General features: G+C 34.4%; 1 long non-coding RNA gene across 1 annotated transcript; it reads right to left on the bottom strand.

Annotated features, from left to right (window-relative positions):
* Nucleotides 1-7775: 7775 nt before the first annotated feature.
* Nucleotides 7776-11147, bottom strand: LOC129218675 (uncharacterized). The gene is made up of 3 exons (XR_008580361.1): nucleotides 10350-11147; nucleotides 9491-9572; nucleotides 7776-8697 (listed from the first exon to the last, which is right to left on the bottom strand). It is a non-coding gene; the product is annotated as an uncharacterized LOC129218675 (long non-coding RNA).
* Between the last annotated feature and the right edge of the window lie 206 nt (nucleotides 11148-11353).

Below are 11353 nucleotides of genomic sequence, written 5' to 3'. Positions count from 1 at the left end.
GGGTAGGAGCACAAACAACACACACAATGCAACAACCAAACCGCACAATGACAAACCTACTCTGCTGATCTGACTGGGGAGATAGTTAAGGGTTCACAATGTCCTAATAAAAAAAAAACACCTAACACATTTTACTCTTTTAAATTGAAATATTAATTAATGTTTGTGCAAAACAAAACTTGAAAAGTTTGGTGAAATTCCGTTAAAATTATATTCCGATTCCTTGTTGTAGCATTTAATAGTCCTAGAAAAAGGTGGGGGATGCTAGTTAATGAAATATTAAAAGAGTAGGGGAACTATGCCCCTGAAATATCCACTTCTATATGAATATACTTATAGAAGTGCTGGATCATGGGGGGGGGGGGGAAAGCTGGGACCTTTGCCCCAAGACAAAGTCGATCTACTTTCAATTGAACGAAAATGAGCGAGAGCAGTATTTTAAGAAATGGCGAAAATCATTTTCTACATCCCCAACTTCTACAAAAATTAACTGTTAAGTCTGTATTCAACTTCTACAAAAGTTCATTGTTAAGTCGCTGATGTTAATATTTTGCCACCCTTTATTTATGGCTTTAAACAGTAGAACCTCTTTAATCCAAATTAATGCAAGTACCGATTAAACAAAACAACCCATAAATTGAACCCAAGTACATAAACTACTGTATTGCCATGTGCAGGTAAACGGCAATATCTGCAGAAATGAGTTTTCGAGACATTTGAAGGAATGTGTGGTGGATTCAATACAAATAGGGAAATGTTGGAATTGGATGTTTTTTCAGCGGAAACCAAGTAAGCGAGCTTGTAGATAATGTACAAAGATGACAAAAATGCAAAAAAACTGAAAACTTTGCAGTACTGCCCTTTACCTGCACACCGCAGTGTACTTGAATATATGCCAGCATTGCACATTGTTTATTTAGCAAAAAATACCAGCTATTTGATAGTTTGTGCAGTTATTCTCATACACGAACTTGCTTTCATTTCATTTTGCAATTATACCTAAAAATGAACATGTGACATGTATAACTCCCAAAGTAATCCACTGACCACCCAATTTATTTCCCTCGGTAAGAGTAGTTTCCTTAGTTCTGCTTCCATCTTTGGACAGTTTCAAAAGCCAGATTTCTATCACTTAGACGCAAAGCTAGCACCCTTAAATATATTTTTAGTATGACCAAGGACATATCTGCTGGACAACCAATTCGTTACTATGCAAGTTGCAGCAAACCAAGTTCTACTTTAAGTTAAAACTGTACCATCCTTTACATTTTACAATATTATATTTTCATTTTATAGTCAAGATTTCTTTAAAACTTTTCTGGTAATTAGAAATATGCATTGTTTAAAATGTTTGGTACAATAAATAAGGATGTATACTTTAATTTAAAACTGGGGTTCCCAACCTGTGGGTCGCGACCTCAAAAGGTTCTTTCTTATGGGGTCGCAATATTATTGGACACTTCATTTTAATTTTTGAAAAATTAGAGAGCATCCTCCAATTATCAGAATTGATTGGGACCGGACCCATTTCAGATAACTAGACTTTTCTGAAAAAGGGGGTATATTTTAATCAGTACTGTATGAATGTTGAAGATGGGGAGAAAAAATTTTAAAAAAAAGTTTTCAATTAATCCAGTAGGGCTTTTTATGCTAAGCGTACTAACAAGTGCTGTCCAGGAGGGATGGCTATTGTGTGCCTCATCAGAATCAATATTTTGCGAATTGTAACAAGTGCTTTAATAAACTCACTTGAAATTTTTTGCTCAAATTCTTAAAGCAAATCGGTAATTTGAAGTTTGGATGATTAGACTTCAGTTATATATGTTTATGTATGGCATATAATAAAAAAAAGCTTGGAGTTTTCAAATACCAGTTTATCAATTCAATTTTGCAATGCATAATATTTTTATCATTTACAAATCGCAAAACCAGATACATGTTAGTATACATGTATACACATACGGTAGTCTCCACTTATTGCAATGACTTGGAAAACTAACTGATTAATATGAAACGTATCATGAAATCATCAAAATTCACATTTTAAACCAATTGCATTTTAAGATTTAACAGTTTTTCAAAATAAAATGAGGAAGCTCATCTTATGTTTAGAATATTACCTGTAAAATATTAAAAACAAACATAATTTTAAAAAAATCATCAAATGTTGTCTAGAATTTTTCAGAAACTCCTTTATAAATTGCACATTTTTTTATGTTATCAGAATATTGCTGTAGTCTATGCAGGGGTTTATACAGATTACCATTTTACGGTGAATCTACGGTTTTGGGCACAAAAAATTTCTTCAAATGCATTGGTATTGATAAAAAGCACAAAATCGGTCAGGAATAAGCCTCCTAATCGGCCTAAAGGTTGCAAATTAATATCAGAAGCACTGAAAAGAAAAATTTCAAAAATATTTACTGAATTGAAAAGACAACTGATATCGTTTACATTTTATTCAGTGTTTGAACACAATATGGACAGTTTAGGGAGGTCATGACGCCCATGACCCTCCCTTTCTATCTGCCACTGAGTTTATGTTTCAGCACTCAATGCATTTCTCATTTGAGCATTTGTAGAATCTGGCTAATCATCAAGTGGCACTCTTCATCTAACTCATTGATTTCATTATTAGTCTCTCAAGGAAAATGAGGTTTGATATAAAAGAGTTTTGATTAATTGGGTCAGACCCAAACCAGTGTTTCTTAAATTGTGTTCTCTGGAACCACAGGGTTCCATGAGACATTTTCATTCCACATTTTTCAGAACTTGTCACTTAAAAAATCGATAAAACGCTTTCCCAAAATTAAAAACAAATTTCCTTTTATTTTCGTATACTAAACTAGCTTTGTTTACCCATCAAGATTAGCCACTATAGGAATAATTTATTTGTTGCCTGAAAATGTGCCTTTAAGATTCAACTTTGAAATTTTTTCCAAGATCAGTCATAAAGCAGCTCTTTCTGACTTTTTAAACAGTGATGTTCCCATCAATTTTTCTGAGGGTGTACTCTCAGTAATCAGTTATGCATAATATGTGCATGGAGATCATATACTACATAATATGTCATTATATGAAAAATTTTGAAGCTTGAGGGTATACGCTATATGTCTAAAAAAATGTTTGAGAGTATACGCCGTGTATGGAGTATACCCAATAGGAACACCACTGCTTTTAAACACTTCAATTTCGAAAAAATTCTGGAAGAAGCAACTGACCCCTATCACCAAAGATAGTTTAAAAGTGACTTCAATGTCGAAAAACTTATGGAATAACACTTCAAATTTCCTTTCCTGCATCATTACGAAATATTGCCCAAAATTATGATTTTTGAAGTGAATTTCAAATATTCTACTACTAATACTAGCCACTCTCCCAGTATCTATGGCAGTTGAAAGCACATTTTTAACATTAACAAGGACCAATTTAAGTCAACATAACATACAGTGACATCAAAGTCTCTGATTTATAAATAACTTTAAAAATTGTTGTAAAATGAAAGACGAAGAAGGTCAATTCACATTAATAATGACCCAAAAATTCAATTGCCCAATTTTTGAAGAAAAAAATTTAGCTTTAAGGGTGTGTCGCTCACCGAAACTCTGCCCCCCTCCCCAGCACCTCCTTTAACCCCCAATTTTTTAATGCACCCAGCCGTCAATTGCAAATAGAGAGTGTTTTTGTGTTTTATAATAATCAATGAAAATTAGCAGCTAGCAATAATTGCCATGGTCTATAATGAAGTCTATTTAATTATCAATTTAACGACAAATAGTTAATGCGACAGTCTATTTGAGATAAGAACCTGGGCTCTCTCTCAAACAAAACCATACGCTACTGGGGCATTCCACGGTATTTTTAACATTTATGTAGAGTCCGTAACGTGACCTTTTTTGCCATAACTTTTTAATTTACTGTTTTGATTAGCATATTATTTTATTTTGATCTTTTCCTACCAACACACCAGCTCAAAATAAAATAATTTGCAAATCAAGACGGTAAATTAAAAAGTTATGGCAAAAAAGGGTCACGTTATGGACTCTAAATAATGTCAAAAATACCGTGGAATGCCCCTACTGCAAATTATTAAAAAAAGGTGAGGAAAAAATGAGCATTTAAAAGGGTTACACTGATCAAAGAAATTAAGAAACGCTGTATAGACGAACAGAGTGAACGCTGTTGACAGAAACATTTTCAAAGTTTACAGACAATTGTTATATTTGAAACAAATATGTATCATTAGTGTACTACACTTTTATGATAAGCAACAATATGTTGGTTATAAATTTCGAGTTTTCCTCCAATTAATAACATGCTGGACTCATTGTCGGAACTCTACTCAATTTCAAGTTGATATTCTTGTTGTGGCCCACAATATAAGACTTGGGAGAAGTTCAGTGTTTTTTTGCAGAAAATTTTAAAGATATTATTTGAGTTTGCAAAGTTTTAATGCTATCTTGCTCTGCTTGAGGTGGCACTTAAAATTGTTTGTTCTAAATTTTCAATGAAATTCATCAACTTTAAAGAGGGAAACATGCAACTAAAAACAAGTAATTTCATTGGTTAATGGAGTTTTTTTTACCAAAACAGCAAACAATATCAAGATATCCTAATCATTACATTACGCAACAAACAAATAAGACTTAATTTAATAGTAGCACATTAAAACACTCATAATTGAAATTACATTGGACAAGAGCTATTCTCACCTACCAGTCACAGCATGCAGTGTAGCATATAAAACAAAAAAGGTCAGCAACAGCGTATGTAGATTTTAAAGTATACTAGCATACTCTTTTGCTGCCCATTTTGTAATTGATATTTCCATTGTTACTTCATTAAAAAAAATGATGTTGTCTTGAAAATAAAAAAGGGCTGTACACAAAATACATAAACGAACAGTACTAAAAATTCTAATTACTACTTCAAACTGAAAAGCAAAACCTTTTTAAAAAACCATCTTCGATTCTCAATTGAATAAGAGCTTCTTTCTTGGTGATGGCATTACTATGCTATTTACTTTCTTTACCGGCTTTTAAAAAAGGCTACGTTGTCAGTATTACGTTGAAGAAATTTTGTCAATTTTCTTTATAGAGCTGCGTAAATACTAATAAATGAGCGCATACACTGAGTTTTTTCCACTCAAAAGTTCCATCATTTCTTTCTAAACAAATATGAGCAACAAAGAATCTTCTTGATTCGAAAATAATAATAAACCAATCGCAGCAAAAACCATTACAAACTACTCTATTTTCGAACTCGAACGTGTGAAAACTTGATAAATAAGAGGAAAAATTTTCAGCCAATGAATATTCATCCTTTGCGAATGTCCCCAAACACGTGACCTATCTGCCCAGCTAAATTTCTTGGGCTGCTTGCGTCTGTCCCGAGTGACTCGGGCCACTACTCTGGACAGCACCTGGGACATTCGGGCTCTTCGAGCTGCTTACTCTGAACGCTTTGAGACATGACCCGAGTGTCACGAGTGCCTCGTGCCATTACTCTGAACGCACTAAAATGTTTCCTTTTTGATTACCTATTCTTTAAGAAATGCTGATGTGTATGAGAATTTTGTGGGATCCTTATTGCGATGAGGACTTTCCTTGAATTTGTTTTTTTCCTTTTTTTTGTGGGGGGGGGGGAATGTACTGGTACTAGTTCTCATGGGTTTTCGAACTAGTATTATAGAGTAGAGTCCCTACATTTTTAGAGGGCGGAAGGGGTTAAGAGCTATGTATTGGAAAGGAGATCTCTTAATTACTCTAATGGAGACTTTTGGGGAATGTTTTTCTTTTTATAATATAGTTTGAGTTCTTGAGTATTAAATGTCCCCATTCACAGGGGTGCCCACCTAGGGGGAGGATCATGGCATTTTTAGGGGGTGCTTTTAGGGGTTTTTTTAATTTGGGGGGACTCTTGCTCGGGTGTTTTTTTGCGATTTTGAGGAGTTGCGCCCTTGCCCATCGGGGATGAGCACCCCTGTCATTCAAATGAAGATTTTCAGGGACTACTGTCCTTAATTTGATGCGTCGCTTGAATAGGACCGTTGACGTTATTTAAGAAATATACGTGGAGAGAGAGAGTTCATGGTACACAGGCTGCTTTAATTAGGTTTTTAAGGGGCTAGTTTTAAGTGACTCTTTTTACGGGGGGGGGGGGGTACTCCGGCCATAGACGCCCATATGGGTGGCAAGTGTGGGCTCAAGCCCTCCCCCCTTAGAAATCACAGAGGTGTCCCCCTAAGCGCAAGGGCGCACCCCTCTCAATATTGCGCTCCTCCTCCCAAATGAGAAAAATACGCGTCCTTATAAATAATTAAATGGCGCAGTCTGCGTCATGACCCCCCCCCCCCCCCCAGGTGAGCACCCTCGGAAATCAGAACTTCCTTGATTTTAGTACTTTTTAAATGTATTAACATTTCTCTAGCTACTAATGAATAAGTTATTAGAAATGTCAAATGTTTAATAACTCTAATCTGTACAGAAATCGGTTTCCACGGGGAAAATATATCCTGTTACACCATGGGGAAAATATCTGGGCCCGCTCTTCACAAAATGTTGCATATGAGCGCCCATTTTCCGGAATCACAATGATATATCGATATACTCTGGGGTTAAATGGAGTTAGGACATCGCTCATGAGAAAGATTAGGCACTCTTGATACTATTAAACTGTTTCTTCATTCCAAGATTGTCACTTTTGGGGATTAGGAGGTGTCGACGCCCCCCCCCCCCCCGTCATAAAAAAATTTTTGGACTAATGTCAACTACTATATTTTATCTTAATGAATATTGGCAAGGTCAACACTATTCCGAAACTGTTAACTTTCTTTGTTCAGCATCATTTTTAGTATTTCTTCAGGAGAGAAATCCGACTCCGACTTTGTATGCATATCGCGCGTCTGCATTACGTTAACGTCATATGTTCCTAAGCATGAATCTTGCTTTGTAACCGTGGTTCTGAGCTACACACAGACAGCACAGCTTATTTGGACGATATAGTTTATGAATCCCCTACTGTATATATGCACAATGGGAGAGGGGAGCATGAGTGTCCTCGGTTCCAGGGCTGGAGTGTGAATTTGTCCTCTACTCCCATTCTATATATAGAAACAAGAAACTCAACGAGTAGGGTCCTATCGCAATTCGTGATTTCAAGAAACATAATTTGAATTCAAGACGTCAAAATTCAAATGAATGGCAGGGGCTTTTTTTTTTTTTTTCAAGTTACAATTTATACGTTTTCAAGTAAAATTGAAATCAAAGTTTATGTGTGGTCTTTGTACTACTGTGGGGTCTCTTGACCAGAATGTGCTACGCTGCAAATGCTTGAAAAAAAATGACAAGAATCTTGAAAAAGAGATTAAAGAAACAAAATTTTGAAATCTAAGAAATCATGGCTAAAACTAAAACAAGTGAAAATGTGTGAGGGCTATCAGCTAAATAATTATAAATCATGTATTAATTTGAAAAAGAAATTCATATCCTCTCTAATATGCACACTTGAAGGATCCATGAGCAGTGCATGTCTGAAACAATTTCTTTTACTCATCATTTGTCCTAACATAACTGAACCAACACTTATTAGCAATATTAGCAACCAAACTTCAAATGATTAAAATGTTTTTTTTTTTTTTCCACCACACTTCTAAGATTTATATGAAATGGCTAGATGTAGCTGTTAAAAAATACATAGAAGCTAATTCGAGAGGTTGCAGAAAATTTATAACAATCTGGTAGAAAACATTAAATATACAGACACATAGATTTGATTCAAGAACTTTATTTATAGCTTCCAAAAATATACGCATAGTAGGTAACAATTCAAATGATCAAATCTTTATTTCTTCATGAATGAAACAGAAATATAACTGTTTAACAAATTGGATTTGATCAAAAGATCCTAATTCAAGGGAAATGGAGCAAGCCTCCAAACAATATGGTAAAAACCTTTTAAAAATTAACCAATTCCTCTTAAAGGAATTGTTATGAGGCATGTTATGTCTTCAGATACTTCCACCCTTTTTTGATGACAAGCAGACAAATTACACAAAATACTTTCAATATTTTGTCCCAATGTCTCGTTAGTTCTACCATTATCCTGCATCACACGTTCTACGTAGGATGCCATTAAAGTTGTCTTAACAAGCTTCTAGGCAAATAACTACAAAAAGGAGGATCCAAGCTTTAAATCTTCAATAATATGCTCCTACTTAAGTCTTCCATTGAGCTTAAAAACTTACTTTCTGAATTTTCATTTAAACTATTTTACAAAAATTATGGGTGCTATTAACAAAGATGGGGTAAGAGATATCAAGGCATGAAAGAAACAGGTGATCTAAAGAAGCTCCAAACATCTCTATATGGAGTAAAATTGGGTAACTTTTTCATCAAGGGTGTGTAAAGAGGTTTCAGAAGGCATAAAAATTACCTAACAAATACACAGTAAAAATTAATTTAGGTTAGCTATGCCAATCACTGTAAATTCAAGAGATCAATGAGCCTGAGCTGTTATCTTTCGCTAACAGCTCAGTTAGCTAAAGCTAACACAGTTCGCTTTTGCTCCTCAGATGTGTAGACAAAATACTACATAGTACAGTTAACTCTCAATCACAAAGTCCTGAAAAACCGGCTATAACCTTTGAGTTACGGGAAGCAACCACAGCCTTCTCAAGAGTTAGGGACCCAATGAAATCTATGAAATAAAAAAATATTCGAGTTAGAGTCAACTGCATAACACAAATCAATGAATAATAAAAACTTAGAACCTAAGGAAAAAATTCATGTACACTTCTTATTTGATGATTTTAAAGTTGAATAATTTCCTCCTTGATTACTTATTACAGATTAAAACTCTTGAAATATCACACACATTCATACTTCTGTTGAATCAGTTATTACTCTTCAGGCTCTGACTAAATTGAAAAGCATAAGCAGAGGAAATGACAGCAAATGAAGCCAAATCTCTCTACTATGTGCCATTTAGAGTTTCTGCATCTGCACATGCGAAATACTTCTTGGACTGCGGGGGAAAAAACAACTTAATTTAAAACTTAAATGCACCAATATTACCATGCATCATAATCATACTAGAATAATACACAATGCATTGTTTTTTCTACTTTTTCAAATATCAAATTGCAGTTGGTTCTCTGTTTAACGACATTCTATTGAATGACTTTTCATAGTCACAGATACTCCACTGCAATTTTAGAAGCATTCTATTTCAGTACGATTTTTTGTGGTCCCCTGAAAGTCGTTACATTGAGTCAACTGTATTGTATTTCTCATCTATTTCTAATAACATCATTTATTTAATAGTTTTAATAGGTTAACAAGCTGTTTTTAATAGCTTACTCTGTTTAACTTTTTTCGAACACAAATCAATAAACAATCAAAAGTTAGAACACATGGGAAAAAGTTCATGTAGGCTTGTGTCATTTGTCAACTTTTAAAGTCTAAAGTTGTATGATTTTCTACTTGATTACCTCTACCGATGAAAACCCTTGAAACATTGTACAGATCCATACTTCTGTTGATTCAGTTGTTACTCTTCAGGCTCAGGCTAAACTGAAAAGTACAAGCAGAGGAAATGACTGACAGTAAATGAAGCCAACTCTCTCTACCATGTACCATTCAGTAAGGAATTCAGTTTCTGAAGCTGCACACCCAAAATACTTCTTTAACTGTGGGGGGGAAAAAACAACTTAATTTAAATCTTAAATGCAACAATATTACAATGCATCACAATGGAATAGTACCCAATGCATGAGTTTTCCCTGTTTTCATAAACAAATTATTATATTTCTGTTGTCTATTACACCAGGTTTCTACTTACTCAGATGAACAATATAGAATAGCATCCAAAAGGAGAACAATTATAATAAATTAATATGAATTTCTGCCTTCTGTGCATAGAAAAAAAATCAAGAATACCAAATATCAAGCGGGGAAACACTTTGCACACAATGCATTTTAACCTGGAGTGCTCGCAGGCATATAAGATAAACACACCAGTTGTGATCAGTGCTTCAATAGAGGCCACTTCAAGGTTAATACTTTAGAAAATAGGATTCCAGGTCTCCAATGGATTCAAAAGTGCATCAAACATCATTTACACCTCAATACAAAATATTAAATACATTGTAACATTTTACCGGCATCAAATCATATTATCCACATGCAAGGCGGAGCGAAACAATTTTGTAATAGATTAACTAGGTGCATCAATTTTTAAATACATATTTGATTCTTTAATAATTGAAGTTTTCAATACTGTTTTTTTGGGCACTCATCTAGTTCTTTTGTGAAACATAAAATAAATTCAATTATTTAAATTTGCCTTACCAAATTATCCTTGGGTACTTTCCGTTTGTTCATGCGAATGAAACCATTGCAGTCGCCTAACGTCATAGTTGCCATAAACTGCAGGTCAAAATCACCAACGATTTAGCTGTTATTTACATCCACTCGACAAAATGCTGTCCATCTTAAGATAAAAGTAGCCTCACAAAAACGGGACCAGTAATGCATTGCCATGAAAAGAAAAAAGAAGCCAGGAATATAATACCAACATTACAGTGCAACAAGAATAACACACAGTGAAAGAGCTATAAAAACATTATTGAAAAGATATTACATGAAGCAATTAGCATTAAGTATAAAATAATAACCCATAGCTATTTTAATTGCCTGTTGAGCTGTAGGAGCTCTTAGTATAAAAAATGGCAGTTAATGCAATAAATGTATCATCAAACAGAAAGCTGCATTTATGTTGATTAAAAATACACCAAATCGAGGTCCCAAAAACAACAGATATCTTCTTTGGTGACTAAATACGGTTCATAAAACCAATCATCGGCAAACTTAGGCTCATTAATGAATTCCGACACATTTTGAGCAATGTAGTTATTTATAACCTTATAAAACAGCTAATATATGCAACGTAGTATTATTTTTTAAAGAGGAAGCAACTTGTAAGAAAATTAGATTAAATTTCTTACATGTCAGTTCGGTGTACTGGTCAACACACAAAACTTATACTCACTTGGATTTCCTTTCATTTTTGTCTTCTTTCCTTTTTTTTTTTGGCACTCTCGCCCGCCAAAAACATTGGTGTATTTTAATTTGTTCAAATGAAGAAAACTTCGCCCCTACTTCAAAAATCATTTTTCCATAATTACAATAATTAGATCATTAAAATACTATCTATATGGGAAAGAATGCTGAGAAAAGCACGAGGCGCAGCAGTTGCTGCCAAAAAACAACGCGAACGTGATCGCCAAATATCGAGGACGTCTGAAACCACGCCAAGTTACTTCAAAGGTTGCTCGAAAAATCGAGGAGTAGCA

The sequence above is a fragment of the Uloborus diversus genome, chromosome 3 (assembly GCF_026930045.1).
Source record: "Uloborus diversus isolate 005 chromosome 3, Udiv.v.3.1, whole genome shotgun sequence".
NCBI classification, from domain to species: Eukaryota; Metazoa; Arthropoda; class Arachnida; order Araneae; family Uloboridae; genus Uloborus; species Uloborus diversus.
Note: the sequence above shows the minus strand (reverse complement) of the source record. Positions and strands in the feature narration are given on the sequence as shown.